We start from the raw sequence: 21,497 nt of genomic DNA, 5'->3' as shown, positions 1-21,497 counted from the left end.
TGCAGCATTATTTACAATAGCCAAGATATGGAAGCATGTCCATCAATAGATGAATAGATAGCACAAATGTGGCACATACAGACACACATGAATGTTACACAGCCATAAAAAAAGGATGAAATTGTACAATATGAGACAACATTGATGGACCTAGAGGGTATTATGCTAAGTGAAATAAGTCAGGCTGAAAAAGACACTATCATACAATTCCACTCATAAGCAGAATCTAAAACCCAGCAAAATAAGTAAGCAAAAAGCAGAGCTATAAACACAGAGAATAAACTGATGGTTGTCAGGGGGCGAGGGTGGGACAATGGACAGACTGGGTGAAGGGTAGAGGGAGGTACAGGCCTCCACTTACGGAATGAATAAATCATGGGAATAAAAGACACATATGAAATATAGTCAATGATATTGTCATAGCAATGTAATAATGGTTCAGATGGTGGCTACACTTGCGGTGAACATAGCATCACATATAAACTTGTCAGATTACTAAATCGTATACCTGAAGGTAATGTAACATTGTGTGTTAACCATATTCAAATTATTATTATTATTTTAATGTTTATTTTGGAGACAGAGAGAGAAAGAGAGAGAGAGGGTGGGGGGGGAGAACAAGCAGGTAAGGCAGAGAAAGAGAAGGAGACACAGGATCCAAAGCAGGCTCCAGATCTGAGCTGTCAGCACAGAGTGGGATTCGAGCTCATGAACTAAAAGATTATGACCCAAGATAAATTCAGATGCTTAACTGACTGAGCCACCCAGGTCCCCCAACCATATTCAAATTTAAAAAAACAAACTAAAAATAAAAGTGGTATTCAGGCAATAATACAACAAATTGGCTTACAAAAACACATGCCTGAGAATAAGTCTCTCTTGAGAAGAATGGAGCTGATAATAATCAAATAATAATGGAGGCAATCTGGTCACTGCTGCTTATTTTAGATGATTATGAAGATTCATCACTGAGAGCATTCTGTTTTTTGGTTGATAGAGAATCTTGATTTCTCGGTGCATACAAAAGAGGCCCAAGTTGTTTAAACATTTTCTCAGATAGAGCTTGAAGCTAAAAACTGATTTCTTTTTAATTTATTTTTCTTTTTACTAAGCACTTGGTTTCTTACCTTATTTTTTTTGTTGATTAATGAAACATTTCAAAACAGGGTATCTATCTCCTACAGCCAACAAACATGAGCATATTTTACATAATCATTTCTCAGCTGACTTACTTTTATGTAAACTTTTAATTGACATGATATACACTCTTGCCTAAAAGTAAATTAATGATATCATGATGTTTTAGCCCCAAATTTTTTAGCATCCGTCTCAAAAAATAATATTTTCCTGCATACCCACAATATCTGTCATACCTAACACAAAATAGTAATTTCTTAACATCATCTAATATTTAGCTCATATAAGAACTTTTGTTCAAGAAAACTTTAGTTTCAAGGAGCTGTTGAATGATCTTCAGATGGTCTTCTTTTGGGAATGTTAGGCTACTTTGTACTGTCCAGAAAGTGATGAAAAAAGATTCTTTATCAACTCTCCACTGCCATTTAATTTGGGGAAATACTGATGAATTCCTTTTATAAATATTTCCAATTTTACTTTATGACATTCAGAATATTTTCAATGAGTTTTTCAGATGAGCTGATAAACCTTTCACTTACAGGAAGGTTTTCAGTATTTGTTCATTGATGAAATGGAGAAACAAGATTAGAGAAGATTATAAAATAGGGCAGTGCTTTGTCTGATGCATAGAAATAGTAAGTAGCTATATGATGAGTGCTTGCCATAAGCCAGCCACTAGGCTATATCTGGTATCTTATTTTATATCTGTTATTTTATGCTCAATGCATAAAGTGCTATATTGTTTTCAGGATGGCTGCATACANCCCCAATTCACGATGGTCTCATGTGGGGGCTGGGATAGCCATGCCAGATTTTATAGAGGAGATATCCTAGGTGCAAGGCAAGACCCAAATCCATGTCTTTTTGTAACGAGAATTATATACCGAACTGCCTTCTGCTGCCTTCCACAAAACAAAACTGAAATCAAAATTGTTTATGAGGGCAATGAGAGGAAAGATCCTGAAAAAGCTTGGGGGAAGTAGAGCAGGCCATGCTCCTAAGTACAGCGGTGGCAAAATAAGCTCCTCTGTCATGGTGGGCAAAGGGCATTTTATGCACAGCATAGCCAGGATATTAAGCAATAAGAGGTGAACAGTTTTTTTTTTTTTTAATGTTCTATTTATTTCTAGGAGAGAGAGAGAGAGAGACAACGTGAGCAGGGGAGGGTCAGAGAGAGAGGGAGTCACAGACTGAAACAGGCTCCAGGCTCTGAGCTGGCAGTCAGCACAGAGCCCGACGCGGGGCTCGAACCCACAAACCGCGAGATCATGACCTAAGTGAAAGTCGGACGCTTAACCGACTAAGCCACCCAGGTGCCCCAAGAGGTGAACAGTTTAAGCAAAGAAGAGATCCATCTTTGTTTTTGTTCCACGACAAAGGACATGAAGGCTTGGGACAAATGGGATCACCTATGTGGATTTGGGAACAGCCTAGTGAATGAAGAAATGGCAGTCTCCTCGTGTTAAGCAGCTTCAGGAAGGGAGGAAGAGGATCTAAGGGAGAAGGGCGACAGACGTTCATACCATGAAGCACACTGCAAAGAGTAGTCAAGAAATGTTGGCAGTGCTCTCTGACCTTCTGGGATCATGACCAATGAAGTCAGGGCACTTCCAATGGAAGGCAGACGTTTCGCACTTTCTTGGCTAGGGCAGAACACATCACAATCTAATTTATTTTGGTCAAAACTCCAAAACACTAAAAGTGTTATATTCTGTTCTACTCCAACAGAATGGGATATTGTTTTGCTTACTTTTAAGTTTTTGCCCTTGTTCATTTAAAAAATGGCTGTTACTCTTTAACACAGCCCATGGGCCAGGCATTCTGTTGAGAACTTTACTTACATTATCTGAGTTTATTTGCTCTTCATGATAGTTACACAAGAGAGATAGCATCACCTCAATTTACAGAGGAAACTCAATTTTCCAAGGTCACATAGTTGGGAAGTAATAAGGGCTGGAGTACAACCTCAGATCAGCCTGACTCAAAAGTGTACCTACATGCCTGCCATGTTACGCTGCCTTCCTTTGGGACATCAAGGGGAAAACCGCTTTGTGGTTTTCATTGGCAGTGTGGTTGTGGGGGCTCTGAAGCTAAGGAAGGCTGCCAAATTGCCTACAATCATTTTCTGTTGATTAAGCAGCAGGTAGGAGGAGGAAAATCAGGAGTGACTGTCTCTTTTTAAAGGGAAAAATAAAGAGGAGGGTCATTGTGACTGGAGAATTCTACAAATGAGATGTGAGACTTGCAACTGAAATAACACTTCTATTAATAGAGTCCAGTAGGACAAAGACCCAAGAAAAGGCATCCTGACCTGCGTGAACAGATGTTTAGCAGGCAGGAGGTGTCTGGACGATCAACATTTTAATTTTAACCTAGAAGGAAAATCAGACAAGTCATGAAAGGCTCTACTTCCCTCCTTCATCCACTGTCTCTCTGTTTTTAAAAAATTCATCTTTATTGAAGTAGAATTGGCATATAAAATTGTAAGATATTTAAAGTGTGCATCATGGTGGTTTGATATATTGTGAATCTTCCACATCCTGTCAATTAACACATTCATCACCTCTCATATTTATTTTTTTTCTTGATGAGAACATTTAAGTTCTACTACCCTAGAAAATTTTAATTATATAATTCAGTGTTCTCAATTCCAGATAGAGATCATGTTTTACATGAGATCCTCAGACCTCATTCACCTTAGAGCTGAAAGTTTAAACCCTTTTACCAGATTCTTCCTATTTCTTGTACCCACCCACCTCCCACCCCTGGAAACCACTTTTCCACTGTTTGAGTTTGACTTTTCTAAAAAAAAAAAATATTCCACAAAGAAATGACATCATGCAGTATCTGTCTGTCTGGCTTTTTTCTAGCATAATGTCCTCAAGTTCCATCCATGTTGCTGCAAATGGGGGGAGCTCCTTCTTTCTCATGATTGGGTATTCACTCCTTTCCATTCTCAACTGTGGCATGAAATAAGCCTCAGGAGGAGTTTGGAGTCAACTTTTTTTGGGGGGGGGCGGGGACTCTTGGCACCCTGTTAAAGCATTAGAGTTATAGGAGTCAGAGTAGGCAGTTATAAGAAGCATTCTCTAAAAAAAGAGTAAGTCTCAGAATTCCAACCAAATCTCAGTACCCATTCTTTTGACCTTGGGAAACTGCTTGACTGGAAACCCGGTTATGTCAACTTGAAATGTAGTAACAATGGTACTTAATTCTTGGAGCTTTTGTGAGAATTAAAAGCAAATCAACATGAAGTACCTGCATAACATTTGGCAAATGTTGGCTCTAAGAAAGTTTCCTGGCTTCCACCCTGTGGTCACAAGCAATCCCTTCCCCCACCACTAGATGTCAGCATATCTAAGCGTCCAGGGATGCTTTTGGGGATTTTAAAGTGTTTATAACAGGATTATAAATTCTGGTCAAATTGTACAGGAAGAAGCGTTTTATTTGGCTGGCATGTTTTTGTTTATTGTAAATTGATTTAAATGTCTTTAAGTTTTGTCTAAAGGCTGTGCTTCACCCTCTACACCAGCTTCTCCTGCTTCCTTTTCTCAAATTATTCTCAGCCTAATCACGGTACTTTCCTGGACCTGGCAAACATCTGAGACAGAGACCCCTGGTCTACTAATGGGTTAAGTGAAGAGTAATGCTGACAGGGTGAAACGATATCTTGAGAGCTGAATCTGCGTAAACGCACACTGACAGAAGGAAGATAAACTGGGTGAAACGAATTTGGCCCATTTAATAGTTTTGCTGAGGCCTACACAGATCTATCTCTGCTATCTGCTATGTAAAATTGTTTCCTGTTCAATTCTGTCAAACTCCAAAAAAGTTACAAAATAAAGAAAAAAACACAAACTGCTGATTGGTTTCTAAAGCTTTCCAGATGAAAAGGCTTACAAAATGAAGCCTCATATGGGAGATATTAAAAAGCAGGGATTGTATAATGGGCTGGACCATAATGCTGTACGCCTAGAGCTTTAGTTCTGATTTTGACAGCTGCCAGGGAGAGATTCCACCTTTAGAGTCATAAAAATCTCAGCACTGGAAGGAAATAGATTCTATAAATGGGGAAACTGAGGGACTAAATAACTAAATGATTTGTCTCAGGTCCTACAGACTGTGGGGAATGGCAGTGCAGAAACAAAAGCCCAATTGCTAGTTGCTCTTTTCACACTATATGATGGAGACAGATAACATTTTTGGTTTGAATAACTCACATTCTTGGTCTATAAGACCTATAGTTACCGATAATTCTCACTTCATGTCTTTCTGAGACATGTTTTTGGACCTTGGAATTCTGGGGTGGTGTATGTGCCTGTGGCAGAGATGTGACATCACTTTTCCATAGGAAAGGTGAAATAGAAGCTTCACCTTGTCATATGAGCAATTCAGGGAAAAATAAAAATAATCTGCTACTGAAAGGGAAGAAAAAGGCATACAGAATTGATTTTTGACATTGATTCAACCTATTGGGCCTTTGCCCAGTTCCTCTCTTTTCTTTGTATAAATGGAGCCAAGAGTAATAAAGATAAATCAGGATCAACTGGTTCAAACGATATGACTCAATTCAGAGATTTCATCTCTCAGTAGAAAGCTTTAGAATAAACAAATCCATTCTCTAAGCTGCTCTTGTAGTGGTCTCCAATTTAGTGTTCTTCCAAAAGCAGCTACACCATAGCATGAACTATGGAAAGCTGGGGTTATCGTTAGAGGACTTATCACTCTCTGAAGTTTGTCCCTGGGTTCATTCCATCTTTAAACAAATAATTGCTGGTGTCAAGGGGGTGTTGATGGATGAAGATGGGTACGATGAGAACAGTGCTCTTAAGGAGCTTATGATTTACTAACTGGTGGGGGATAAAATAAACATAGGCATTACTTGCATACCAAGTAGACCATAATAATGGAAGAAACCAGTTACAAATAGTATTAGGGGAATTAGAAAAATCTTTGTAGAAGAGACTCCATTGGTGTTAGGTCTTGAAGGATGGACACAATTTCTTTGTTCTTTGACTACTACAAGTCTCTCCACTTAGAATGGTCACTTTACATTTTGGCTGATAAAAAGTAGTGAATGAATAATTCTTTTAACATGTACTACTTGAACGCCTGCAATGTTCTGTGATTAATTATTCATCCTTTACAGCTCAGTGAATGCTACCATCTTACCTGAGCTTTATGATGAGTAGATCAGCAAAGGTTCTTTTCTTATTTGCATTTCTGCTCTATTTAATTCATGTTGAATATTTTGCATGAACTGGAGACCTAGAATATATACATACATACATACATACATATATATGATCATGAGAAAAAAATATATATAGGATCACAAGAATATATATGTGTGTGTGTATATATATATACACAGAGAGAGAGAGAGAGAGAGAGAGACAGAGAGAGAGAGAAACTGTATATAATATAGGCTCCATTTATCTACTTGACTTGCAAGCTTCTTGAGGGCATGGTTTTGTATGTTATTTTAATTCAGCCCAGCACTTAGTACAAAGCAGGAGTTTAAGAAGAATTTATTGAATAAAATGAGGTCAGTGATTGTCCAATCTTCACCTTTAGTATGTATGGAAATAGTCTATGTCTGTATTGATCATTTCTGTCTTCTTCATGACAAGTACCACCACCATGGTAAAGACTATAAGCCATATTTCAGATAGTTGAAAAATGAAATGGTCACCTGGATAGATCTCGAAGTTCTCTATCCATTGTAATGTCTCCTGGGCACAGCCCAGTCTATTCTAATATCTAGTTTTTATGGAAATGGCTTTGAACTTTATATGAAACAATTCTGTAAAGACAATGAAATATAACCTTTGTAGAAAATTATATAAAGATATGTGACTTTGAACTCCTGAGGTTTAAATTTTTTGTTCCAGTATATGTGTGTTCACTTTTAACTCCTTTTAACATCAGAAAGCTTTGGAGATTAAAAACAGAGAGAGTTCGTGCACAGGACTGCTCAGGGGCTGAAATAATAGAGCACCTCATCATTTTCTACACTTACCCATCAGTTCAAGCCTCTTCTTTTGTCATATAAAAATTACTGAGGTTAATAGGCTGGCTTCAGCCTTGTTCCCTAACTTGCCAGAGGGGCTTAAAGTCAGAATCTGAAGGATGCAGAAGACATACATTACTGAGTCTGTCTAAATTGTCTCTACCTACACAAAGACCCGCCATAAAAATAAGACAGCTTCACAGGCTCCGCTTCGCTGGCCCAGGATCTGATGGGACACCAGTAAGCATTTTGAAAAATACAAGCTAACAAAGCTTACAACGTATGTGGTCATTTTTCATGCTCAAGAATCTTAAGAGGTAGGTACTTTTATCATCATACAAATGAGAAAACTGGAGCTCAGAAAGTTTCTGTGAGTTGCCCAAGGTCACTCACTTGGTGAGCAGCAGAGCAATGATCTTAACCTGGGCACTCTTACTATATACCCACAATAGTAATCCTTAAGCTCTTTTGCCCTTGTTGGAATTCTTCCTCCCTTTTAATGACACTTTGCGAATATGAGCACCCTCCTCTAAGAAAACAGGCTAGCCACAGAAATAGATTCCATGCTAGGTTCTAGATGTTACTATAAGTTGTTTCCTGAACCTACATGAAAGAGAGTCTGGTATAATTTAGCACTACATAAACATTCCCTGAATGAATGACACGTCCCTCAGTAGATCCCTTCGTTATTAAACTCTCCAGTGAAATTTTTATTAAGCCCTCAGTAGGATTCAGGATAGTATAGTCAATGAAGTCTAAGAGAATATTCCACCCTTCTACTTAAATGCTGCCTAGAAAAGGAAAGCAAATGTGGATATGTGCATTAGCAGAGTATTTTCTACATACTCTATTGCATTTGTGAAATTTGCTATTAATTTTTCTCAATCCACTGTCATTTTAAGAGCTACTAGCCTGTGATTATACAGCAATTTACATGCTATCTTTCCCTTTTGCATCAACAATGCCAATGCATAATTAAACCATGTGCTCTGGGGGAAAAGACACTTCTGAGTACAGAAGTGAAAGCAAGATAGTGTCTCAAAAAAGGAGCACAGAAACCAATTTAAATACTAAGTGAATGTAGGTATATTAATGTCAGTATATACTTTGGCAAGAAAACTAACTTAAACAATTTGTTTCCATAATGCTTTTTGATTTACGGATACTGTGTTGTTGTTGAAGTCTGAAGATACGGTTCTCAGCCCTAAGATCTTAACATATTACATAAGCTAATTAGAAAAAACTATTAATCATTTGATTATTTAGATGCAGCCGTTAAAAAAGTGACAATAATCTCTCATGAGGCCTCAGACAGATAACACATCAAATACCTTAATATAATTTTTAGGTTATAGGCATTCCCAACTTGTAGCAGGGACAGGATGAGTGGATGCAAATTAATCTAAATGGCCTGGAAGTTATTTTAACAGTAGGTTGATTTTTTTGTTTGTTTTTGCTTTTTTGCGTTTTCCCATTTCATAAATAAATGCATCTGATTGCATTTATTCAAGAAGGCAAGGAGAAAAAACCCATTTAACAAATATCAGACTAAATCTGACTAATAATTTGGCAGAGTACATCTCACAGGAGAAGGCAGTTATGAGCCATAAACACGAGGTGCAGAGAAACAAAACACATACTAAACACCATCTAGGACTCTGTTGGCTTGGCTCTACACTATAGATCACAGGCTGGAGGGAAATTTTCAGGAGTTTCCCCATCTTTCTTTCTCCACAGCTTCTGACGCTGAGAATTTAGGTCAATACTGCTTTCCTTTGTAAACCAATTTACCCTTAGAAATGAAGTGATTGTTCACCAGGAAAGGAGAATGGAAGTATTCTACGTAGGGTCTGCTACCCAGACCCTCTAAATTCCAAGACGCTTTAAATTAAGGAGGCCTTTAAATCCATCACATTATAGCCTGCTCCCAAATGGCAGAGATTGCATTCTGGGCAGAACCTTCTAATCTTCTGTCAAATCCAGGGGACATAAGCCACGGCAAGAGAAAATGAATCTAGAACAAAGGAAACTATTTTCAAGGGAACTCGTCACAGCTTGGGGCCCACTTCATAGATCTTAACAATTCAATTTCTCTTTAGAGTGAATTTGAGTGATTTCAAGTGCATTAGAATAGAAGTGAGATCTGAGCTCGAGGCAAGACACTTCTTTTAGGATGAGTCTTCTATTGTGTTACTGGGATTGTGTGTGTCGCTACATGCTAAGCTGCCAACGTTTGCAGCCTGTTCAGGATCCTTTCCACTGAAGGGGTTTTTCAGGATGAGTTTTCAGGATCCTAATTCTTCGTTTCAGGTAATACTTTTAAGGAGTTTTGTATTTTCCTCTTCAATGTATGCCTTTTATAATAAAAATACAGACAAATACACCCCTGACCATCTTTTCGTAAGTGTAGCTAAAAATAAAATAATCCTCAGGCGCCTGGATGGCTGAGTCGGTTAGGCTCAGGTCATGATCTCATGGTTCATGAGTTCAAGTCCTTGTCAGGCTCTGTGCTGACAGCTCAGAGCCTGGAGCTTGCATCAGATTCTGTGTCTCCCTCTCTCTCTGCCCCTCCCCTGCTCGCACTCTGTCTCTCTCTCTCAAAAATAAAATACACATAAAAAAATTAAAAAAGAATAAAATCATCCTTGAGAGGCTTAATACAGACCAAATCTCTGTAATTTCAGAGGTTGTGACATGGGCATCAGAGAACCCTCTAGAACTAGTCATCAAAGCTTGAATGACTGCACACATGTGGCTAATCCCAAGGCGTTTTTCTTTCTGTAGACTTGCAATACGATGTTGGACAATCAAACATCAGGCTTACCTAAAGGTGGGTGGATGGTCACTGGGGCACTGATGATCTGTTTTACGATGCACATCAGTTTTCAAAGTTGTCATTAAAATGTGGAATCTTATTTTTAATGCATGGCAGAGGCCTGCTTCTCAAGGAATCTGGTGGTATCTTAGCCCCATATATACCAGTTTTCCAAGTTGGGATTCTACCCGCATAAGGCATTAATAAAGCAGTGTTCCCCAAAAGGGTTATGAGGAGACATTCAAAACTTTCCAGGCCTAAAGCATTCTCCGCCCCTTGTGAGGACAAGGGCACAGGCCAGGCCTCGGCCTCCCATGAGCACAGGCCTGGCCTCGGCCTCCCACGAGCTTCTTCTCTCATGGAAATTACATGCATTCTCAGGCTCAAGTCTAGTCCTGTGGCAACTCCATTTGAGGGATGTCAGCATTGAAAAGTGGGGACTACAAGTAATTATCTATATGCCAAGGGCCCCATGTCATTCATTTGCGGCAACTAAAGGTGTCTGGTTTGAATTCTGCAAATTGGCTGTCAGTTTTGTTCAACAAATTCATTAATCTTTCCCATACTGAGTTTTCTTCTGCAGAGCCTTGACTTAGGTACCGGAAGGGAAATGAAGAGAGAGAAACATGAATTCTTTTCGTTAGCAGTCCCTATTCCTCCTGTTTTGGTAGCTGTGGTCATTTGGGTCCTATGGCAGGTGGAATGAAAGATTCGTAGGCAATGGCATTGGCCCAATTTTCTACTAAGTGGAGGGCCTAGGGAATGTTCATCTCTAAGGCGGCATGTCACAATATCCCAACCACCCACTTTCTCCAATTCCCCCACATTGTGACAATCACACAATTAAAAAAGAAGAGTGGTGGGTTCAGATTCTACCTTATCCAGAAATCTTGTCATGTCCTGAGATTTTTCTATGATTTGCAAAGCCACAGAGGTCCATCATATCGGCCTGACTAATTTTCAACAGAGGGGTGATATTAACAGTAGTTTTCAAGGCATTTATGTGGGGGAACAGAAGTAACAGTATAGAAATGCCTGACCATTTCCAGTCATTCTGCCTTATGGAACCCCGGCAGACAGCTGGGAAGAAGGGAGGTTTGAAAGTTCTTGGCTATCTGGACTATTTGGCTTTCTCATTAATATTAAACATCTCAAAGATTTTTTTAATGTTTATTTATTTTTGAGAGAGAGAGGCAGAGAGAGAAAGAGAGTGGAATCTGTGGGGCTTGAATTCACAACTTGTGAGATGACCCGAGCAGAAATTAAGAGTCGGACTCTTAACCAACTGAGCCACCCAGGTGCCTCCTCTGAGGAATTTTAATGTTGCTTCTTAATGATAATTTCTTATTCCACTGAAAAGATTTCAGTTTCGTGGGAGTGGCTGTAGAGTCACCAGCTGATTTCTCAGTTCCCATCTTCTGTTTGCCTTTGGGAGGCTTCTACATCCAGCTTTCATCACAGAGTATATATTATACATTCCTTAAGAAGAGCAGCAGAATATTCTGCTGCAGACTTAGATCTGTGTCTCATTTCCTTTCCAGCCAATTGAGGATTCTCTTTGGCACAGGACTTAAGAGCTCATGCTAATTTTTTTNGCACAGTACAGAAAGATGAGTTTTAGTGTCTTCCAGCGTTTTCCACTAATTAGCCTTTTTGATCTCAATAAATAGATGAGCTCTTTTTATATAGTGTTTAGGTTGATTATTTCATATTTCTTAAAAAAAAGACTGGTAAGGGATACTAGGATCTGAACAATGGTTTACACAGCTTAGGAAGATTTTTATATAATATTTAATAAGCCAAGGGATTTGTGTTTCAGAATTTTGTATCCATTACCTGGAAATTAGGGTGGGCTCTGTTCTTTTCTCAAGTTCCTGAGAGGGTTACTTGACTGGGGAAGAGTGTTGTGGGAAAATTTATCTCCTTGTTCACTTCATTTTCATTTTTCTTTCCATTTGATAATTCTTTTATGTATTACATTTTATTTTTTATGTAGATTCTCAGAGGACTAAAGGAGAAGAGATTTACATATGGTGTACTCAACAGTTCTTCTACACTACCAGGTGTATAAGAAAGACAAACATTGTATGTCCCACGTTCTGCCTCTCTCCCAGTAATACAGCAACTATATTATAGGGACATTAAGTTGATGCTAGAAGAACACATCATGGGGCGCCTCCGTGGCTCAGTCAGTTAAGCAGCTGACTCTTGATTTCAGCTCAGGTCATGATCCCGGTATCATGGGTTCCAGCCCCACGTTGGGCTCTGTGCTGATAGTGTGGAGCCTGCTTGGGATTTTCTCCACCCCACCCCTCCTACCACTCTCCCACTCATGCTCTCTCTCTCAAAGTAAATAAATAAACATTAAAAAAGAAGAGAGCATTATATGAAAACAATTATAAACAGTTGTGCATACTGGTTAGTCTTGTGATGTTATCTGTCATTTCTCATAGAATGCTCAATTCTTTAAAAAGTTTCATTATTTTACTTTCATTTCTGTTCCCTCTCTTTTTTGTTTGCTATTTCTTCTCTTTCTACCCTAGTTTAGGCAACTATTTTGCCCACCTGTGAGAGCTCTCTCAAGATCAAGATCAATATTCTTTCTTTTTTTTTAACGTTCATTTTTGAGGGAGGGAGGGAGGGAGAGAGAGAGAGGGAGGGAGGGAAGAAGGGAGGTAGGGAGGGAAAGAGAGGGAGGGAGGGAAGAAGGGAGGGAGGGAGGAAGGGAGAGAGAGAGAATGAATGTAAGCATGCACAAGTGGGGAAAGGCAGAGAAAGAGAAAACCCCAAGGAGGCTCCACACTGTCAGCACAAAGCCCAATGTGGGGCTTGAAACTTCTTAACATTTTATTTATAGATGGAAACTGGCTTTACTGTTAAGGCAGCAGCATCAATAGATAGCTGGCCCCACTCTGGAGAAGGGCCCCAGATCAACTATTCTAAAAACGAAGTTAGGACCTTGGTAGCGGTACCCTGATAGGAACCTGGTTATGGATGCTATGTCTCTACAGTTTTATGCCAGTCCTGCTCCCTTTGTTCCCCGAGCACTAGTCTTTTAGTGCCACACGTATTCTGAACACATTCCTGCTTCCAAGCGTTTACATATGCTGTTCCCTCTTTTCCATGCTTTCCCTTAAACTTAAATGTCACTGAAGAGAGGCCCTCACTAACCATCAACATATGTTGTCCTGTAATACTTTCTAATGAACTCTCTGCCCTTCACAGCGCTTGTTAAAAGTTGTCATTCTGTTTTTCATTCTCCTGCTTTTGTCCATCATACCAGAGCACAAAGTTCATGAGGCTGGGAATTTGCTTGAATTGTTCATTGCTGCACCTTTATGACTTAGCTCAGAGTCTGGTGCATAGTAGACATGCGACAAATAAAGATTAAGTAAATAGACAAATCTTCGTAGCAAGTTACTCTGTTTGTGTAACCTGGTATATAACTTTAACATAATTTACTGTGAATATCAGGGTACATTAGGAATTAGCTTGGGCTCCATGGTATATTTAATAAACTGTGCTTGGTAGAGTAGAAATGAGTTGTTCATTTGTCTCTGTGTTCATGTGAATTTAAATTATTTTATAAAAATACAAATTTTTTTCTTAAAATGGTAGTATGTATTTATGTACTATGTAGAAAATTTGGAAACATAAGTATGATGAAGTATAAAACTATTGACTATCAGTTATCATTAATAAGCTGTGTTATTTTCTGGCTTTTAGTAAAACACATGTATTTTAAGAAATATGCACACATTAGGATGATACAGTACATACTTTCTTGGGAAATTTTCTTTGTTTTGCACTTTATCATTAGTATTGCTCAAAAAATATTATAAGTGGCCACATAATAGTCAAACCTAAAGAAGTCCCACAACTTGTCCACTGGTTACCATCCTGGCCCTGGTGATGGGTTCAGAGTTGTACATCTGACCCAAACCAGGCCAGTTGAGTCCTCCCCTGGCACGTTTATGACTGTTGCCAGCAGGAAAAAGCTCCTCTCTTCTATGGACATAGAACAGCTAATATATGAGTTCAGGCGCTTTCACTTTGGGAAGACAGTAGTAAAAGAGAATGTAGTGAACACCGACAGAAGTGCAGAGGTAAGAGACAGATGAAGAGTATTCTGATGACATGCTAACTCTTGGATCCATTTGTCTCTATGGACAGGTCAACCCATCTTGTAGTTTGATTAAGTGAACTGAACTTAACTTGTTTGGAGTTGGGTTTCAGTGCCTTGTAACCAAAAAGATGTGGAAAAATACAGACACTAAGTCCTTTTATCAATAGGTTTATATCACATGATATCCATGAAAGTATTGGCTGATATGGAAGAGAGCCTGAAAAGTCTGTAGTTCATGGTCTCTCCTACATGATCTCATACTTGTCCCTGAACTCAGTTATAGGAGCAGAGTGCTATAATTCTGGATTTTTTGCCTTGGCCTTTTTAAGAATCTAAACTTTGGAGTGAGGGAATCAGCACATACATTGGGATCCATTAAGAAAGAGCTCACATAATATACTGTCATATATTCCAAAAAGGATGCTACTGAGGATAGCGTCTATTTCATTACCCTGTCTTTATATGTTGGGTGTAGACAGAAATTCCTGCCATGCCTTAGTATAGGCCAGCTTCAGGAGGGGACTGGGACAATCACACATTCCATGAATCCTGTGCATATTTTGATATACTCATAACTCAAGACTGAATGTGACAGAGGATAAGAGATATTTCTGTTTGCAACCTAAACTGGTACCACTAGGAATCAATAGCATGAACACAGTTTATAATTCACTTGGCACTAAAATTTTATTATGCATTTTTTTATGAATGAAGGGAAAAAACTGGGAAACCACATCATTTCAAATTTTGTGCAGAAAGTGGGAGTTTGGGGTGCCTGCGTGGCTCAGTGGGTTAAGCGTCTGACTCCTGATTTCAGCTTAGGTTATGATCTCACAGTTGTGATATGAAGCCCTGCAGTGGGCTCCATGCTGATAGTGAGGAGCCTGCTTGGGTTTCTCTCTCTCCTTCTCTGTCTCTGCCTCTTCCATGCTTGGGAGTTCTTGCTCTCTCTCAAAATAAATGAATACACATTTTTTTTTTAAAAGTGAGAGTTTATTACTCATTTTATATGCATTATTTCAAATTCTCCTAAAATGCAATTACACTCTACTGGGAATGGTTGAGCCTCTCTTGGAAAGTTGTTCAGTTTGTATCCTGTGAACATCATGCGCTATGCAATTGATCAGGTTTCCTTCCCAATTTTTGTTACTGGCTAAATATCACAAAGATCAATTTTTGCCTCATTTATAGAAAATGAGTAATTACAAAATTTAACCTCATTTGTGGTTTATAATTAACCTCATTCTTGGACTCAGATTATGCTCCTTCATGCCTTTGTGGTTACCCACTTCATAATCTATTTTATTTTCCTTTGGCTCATGAATTTTGTAAATCACTTTAAATTCTTATTGGAACATAATGAAATGTAACATTTTAAATTACTTTTTGGTATCCTTTAATGTGACCCTTTTTTGTATACTCCTGCCATTTATTTCCATGACCTTGTCCAATGAGTACCAAATCTTTTGTCCATTTCCTTTGGCAAGTGTGTATTCCTCAGTTGAATACACATACTATGATTTAACAACTGGTTTTGTAAGATACCCCACATGGCCTTTTGTTCTAATTCTTCTGGTAAATATCCTATAAAAATGTATTAAGAAATGCATCCATTTTTATTTTGTAAGTATAGTCTTTAACAACTCTTTATAATTCCCCTCTGAGCCTTTTTTAAGGGACTCAAACATCTCTCACTCCTGTATCATTTTTTATCTTGTGCCTTTTTTGTTTAGGCATAGTTTGTGTTGAGGGAAAGGCTCTGCTAAGGTCTCATGAAGATGATGTGACAAACGTCCTCAGCCCACAGGATGCCAGCCTTGCACTAGGATCACCATGAGAATAAGGACTGGCATTGAAAGTACTCAGTCTTTTCTTGTTTGGTAATTATAGCTTCTATTTCACCAAGTAGAATTGTTTTACAGCTCAAGAGCCACAACTAACTAGACAGCAGAAGCAGAAAAATTCTGTGCTTCTTTACCATTAGATTTTATTTTCATCACATGATTTTCCTCCTGTATTTTATTATCAACATCTCTTCTTCTGATATGGTCTATATGGTATAATTTATATATGCTTCAAAAATATATTGTCTTTTTACCTTCTCATTTTGATGTTTCCATTTGTCCAATGAAGTAGTGACCTGTAGGCTCACAACAACTTAATTTCTCTATCGTCTCCACAATCCCTATAAGGGAGGGGTCTTTGCAACAATTTTGTATTGTGTGCCTTTGCGCTTTTGCCCAACACCTGATCTTGATGTCCAGTAATATTTTCTCTCTGTGAGTCAGCCTGTGTGGAAGCCTTGAAATGAGCTGATGTGTACTCATAAAGCTGTGAGGCCGCCGTCTTCCACCGCTTTCTGTGCTGGGAACAGGAAGTGAGCACTCAGCGAGAAGCAGGGATGGAAAGCATGGCTGATTTTCCTGGTAACTGTTTACTGGGATGTAGCTATCCTTGGGCTCAATGTATTACTCAATATCCTCCTAATAAAAATTTTTCCCCTTTCTTGAGCCAGCTTGAATAGCTTTCTGTTACCACGGGACGAACTGTGGCTAAGTCATGTTATTAACAAGTGACAAGCCCCCAATATAGCTCCTTGGAAGCAAAAAATTCCCTTTTTCATGTTCCACTTTGCTTCTCTCACAAAAATTCCATTAGTATTTTCTTCTCAGAGCCCCTTAGGCAACATGTTGCGGCCCTGGAGTTCCTTTGCCACTTGTGCTACATGTTCCTGTTTTGAACTGTGCTTGTCCCAAGTTCAAGTGATTTTTCTTACTCTGTCAAGTATTCCTCTGGGCACTCCTCCCTCTTTGTCACTTGCTGGGCTTCTTGTCCTTTCTCGGGTTCAGGTATTCGCATTCTTTTAGACTCACGTTCTACCTACAGTGGGACCTGTTACTCGCCTTGTCTTTGATCTCTGCCTACGTTAATCCCTCTGTACCATTTCTCCCCAGTTCCATTCTTCCTTTCTGGGTTTTTGACAAAGCTGCTCCTTCTGAGGCAAGTGCAAGTATTTTTGTCTTCTTTTTTAAATTTTTTTAAATGTTTATTTATGTTTGAGAGATACACACACACACACACACACACACACACACAGTGAACGTAGGGGAGGGTCAAAGGGAGAGGGAGACACAGAATCTAAAGCAGGCTCCAGGCTCTGACCTGTTATGACAGCACAGAGTCCGGTGTGGGGCTTGAACCCACAGACTGCAAGGGCATGACCTGAGCCAAAGTCAGATTCTCAACAGACTGAGCCATCAAGGTACCCCTGTCTTTTCTCTCCTGCAAGAACAAGTTCCTCCCCACCATTTTCTTATGGTAGTTCTTGCTCATCCTGAGGTTCATTCTCTTTTCCTTTTATTGATTTCCCTCTTTGAATATCAAGTTCCTTTCTTATAGTTTCCTGAGCTGCTCCTGGAGCCTATCCTATGTGCTCTTTTGGCCCATGTGTCTTCTCTGCTTCCATGTGGGCTGAGAGAATGAGATCCCAGCTTATGCAGATGCTCTGGGTGGTCTCCCTTTACTTTTGGAAATTTGCCTCAGCAGACCTTTGTAGGTCCAGAGATTACAAAGGAGGGGACCATATTAGTCTGGGTTCTCCAGAGAAATGGAATGTATGTGTGTGTGTGTGTGTGTGTGTGTGTGCGCGCACGCGTGTGGTATTCCTTATTTTATTTTATTTATATTTTATTACACTATATATTTTTGTATTTGATATACATGTTAATATATAATAAAATAGGGAATTTAGTTCATGTGGTCATGGAGGCTGAGAAGCCTGAGAATCTGTGCTTGGCAAGCTGAAGACCCAGGAGAGACATAATTTTGGTATAAGATTCAAGTTCAAAAGGAAGTACAGATGGCTATTTCAGCTATAAGACAGTCAGACAGAATGAATCCTTCCTTACTCAACCTTTTTGTTCTTTTCAGGCCTTCAACAGATGGACCCATGGTCAATGACAACCAGCCACATTAGGGAGGGCAATCTGCTTTACGCAGTCTGCCAATTCAAATGCTAATCCCATCCAGAAACATCCTTGCAGACACAAACTTGGTAATGTTAACCAAATATCTGGGCACCTGGGATCCAGTTAAATTGACACACAAAGTTAACCATCATAAAAAGTTAAATAAAATTACCTCAGCTGCTCATCTATGTCTTGTAGGTATCTAAGTCCTGGTGAATCCCACAGGGCTCACCTCCCCCAGGTTCTCTTATAGATTTGAGTTCCTGTTCTCAGTGAAGCCTTTACTCGTTTATTTCTCTCACACATTTCTCTTATGGCTATTCCTTCTCTTTACTCTGCAATTTGATCTAGAAAAGAAATAAATTTGCATAAAAACTGCCCAAGTAAGGCATCTGAGGATAGCTAGACCTGCAGAGGGGTTGGGAAGCAGACAGATTGGACATGACATCTGTGTCATGAATCATAATCATACAGTATCGAGTTCTATTTTCAAAAAACATATCCAGTTACCCCCCCCTACAGGATTTCCTCACCAGGCACCTTTCTCTCACCTACTGGCTCAGTACCTCATGTCTTGAAGCCCCAAATTCTTTTTTGATTCCTATGGATAGTGGTGAAGCTAATTCTTTGTTGCAGTGCATCCTTCCAAAGCGCAAATGGATACAGATTCACTTTTCCTACCCTGAAAGGCTATGGAAATGCTAGTTTATTAGCTCTGCTTTGCTTATTCATGCAAGTAATCAGTCATTTATTAAACTTTAACAAGTACTTACTTAGCATCATTAAACAAGGAATGCAAAAGAAAGGCAAAAGTTGTGTCAGAATAGTGTTTGAAGAGATGCTATTAGCATGCAGTGCTATGATTTAGCATTTATTGTATTATGAAGGAAGATTTAGAATAAGATAGAAAGAAGTCATGTGTCTCGGGCTTTTGAAATTCCAATCAGTGTAATGGCTAAAAAAGAAAACTAACATATGAATACTAAAAGAAAAAACCACACATTTGTTGAGGTACTGCATTAAAAACACACAACAACAAACTTCCCTTTCCTTTTGAAATTTACAGACTAGAAGGGGAGATAAACAAGTAAAGAAGAAACTGCAACTCAGTATGATCCAATAGAGGCAAACATGAGATGGCATGGATTTAGCATGGATGGACAGCGGTCATCATAGGATATTTTCTAGAAATAACACCACTTAAGCTGAGTCTGAAAGGATGAGAGGAGTTAGGTTCATAATGAATCATTTGCTCATTTGCATTTTCTTGTGTTTTTGCAGGTGGAGGTACGGCACGATGGTGCAGGGATGTGGGGCATAATGATGTGGAAGATTCACAGGGATGTCACTTTGGTAGTTAGGATTCAACACACCATATACTAAACTCTTTGCTTTTCCTCTGACATTCCCTTGTCAGTAGATGACACCAACACTCACCTAATTGTTCAAGCCAAAACCCCTGGGTATCATAGTGGGGCATCTTCTCCCTCAACAACCATATACAGTCCATCAGTTACCAAGGCCAGCCATTCTGAAGAGCTTTCAGAACCTTAAATATGCTATCCCTCCTTTTACCTCTGAATGTTTGTGAATATTATTTGCTCTGTATAGAACAATGGTTCTTCTCCCACACTTCACTTACCTTTGATTGGCTAGCTCATACTCATTCTTAGTGAGTTTATACATCACTGTCAGCTTGCCTGACAACCTACATCCAGATCAGATGCTCTATCTGTGGACCCCCAGCATACCCCAGAAAAGAGTTTATGAAAATCTGTTATAATTGCCTATAGGTTTCTCTGTCTCTTTCACTAGTTTATGAGCTCCACAAAGAAAGAGATATTGTACCTTTCAACTATAACTACTCTTTTTTTTTTAATGTTTTATTTATTTCTAGGAGAGAGAGAGAGAGAGAGAGAGAGACAGTGTGAGCAGGGGAGGGTCAGAGAGAGAGGGAGTCACAGACTGAAACAGGCTCCAGGCTCCGAGCTGGCAGTTAGCACAGAGCCCGACGCAGGGCTCGAACCCACAAACTGTGAGATCATGACCTAAGCGAAAGTTGGACGCTTAACCGACTAAGCCACCCAGGCGCCCCCAACTATAACTACTCTTAAAGTGACTGGCACAGTGCTTAGCACAAGGTACGTATTCAATAGATGTTTGTAAAATGAATGAGTAAACGAATGACTGAATTTCACAGCTGGAAAGTTCTGAGCATGATACTAAGCCATGGTCTGTGTGGCAGAATGGAGGAGGAGCTGAAGTCACCAGAAATGAGGAGGCTAAAGGCTTGTCTATTTGTAGCTGTCCGGAGGGAACTGAAGTTGTTCAGGATGATAGTCCATCATGACATGGATAGTAAGGCCATCAGCCATAGCCAAGATCTTCAGTGAACACAGTGAGTAGGTGGGGCAGGCAACAGATCAGTGATGAGAAAGGGTAAATTGTGCAAGAGCCAGAATCTATGAGTGTCAAGAAGGAAGGAATTTTGTATAAACATGGAGGAATATTTTTTACACTGGAAGCATTCCTTCTGTCCATACAAAGTTCTCAGATGGTCTCTAAGCTTCATCTCTAGTATATAAACAATGCCCTTAATAATGGCTTTAATCTTGGACCCCTAAGTTGAAAGTGTCTGGTGAGCATTTCCCATTGTTGCCTTTCAGCTTTTCATTCCCAAGTTCAGACTCCAAGTCAGCCGCCCCTGTTATTGAGACTGCCAGTCCATCATAATGCCTTTGAAAACAGTCACAATGCCTCCTGCAGCAATTGTTTCCTCCCTGGAGAGAAAAATCCATGTTTTTAACCTTAGCTTTCAAAGGATGCTCTCTTATTGGCTCAATCTTTTTCTTTTAATGCTCTCTTCAAAATCCAATTTTTCTAATGCTCTGTGGCGCACAGTGAAATGACTTATTTCCAGGGATTTGAATTACTGCAAACAGGTCTCTTGGGTCTATCCCAGTGGAATCAATAATAGGCATTCCTACCGTGTAACATCTTGCCACACAGTCCTTTGTATTCCTTTCTATTTAGATCATCACAGTGAATCTTTATATAATGGTGCCCTTCTCCTACCCTTCACTGCCAGAAGGTTTTCTTTCTCTTCCTTCTTGATTCCTGCAGCTAGTAGAAAAGGCACTGTGAAGAAATCAGCAATTTTCATTTCTTTTCTTCTTGTACTTGTTTCTGCTTTTCGCCTTTTGCTTCTCCCATGCCAATTCTTTATGTGTGTCTTGCTGGCCATCTTTCTTGAGAGGCTGACACCAAGTCTCTTGAGACACCGTCTCGCTCTCTCAAAAAGACACTGACACACTCTAGAAGACTCTGAGGGTAGACCTTTGATCTCTGACCATACAGTTGGGGCCCCTCCAGTCTTGACTTTCCCCGCCAGGTTCTGCATGGCCCGAGCAGAGCCCATGCTCACTGTCATTGTGGCCC

This window comes from Crocuta crocuta, unplaced genomic scaffold (genome assembly GCF_008692635.1).
Source record: "Crocuta crocuta isolate KB4526 unplaced genomic scaffold, BGI_CrCroc_1.0 scaffold170, whole genome shotgun sequence".
NCBI classification, from domain to species: domain Eukaryota; kingdom Metazoa; phylum Chordata; class Mammalia; order Carnivora; family Hyaenidae; genus Crocuta; species Crocuta crocuta.
The sequence above is the reverse complement of the archived record's forward strand: the minus strand, read 5'-3'. Positions refer to the sequence as shown.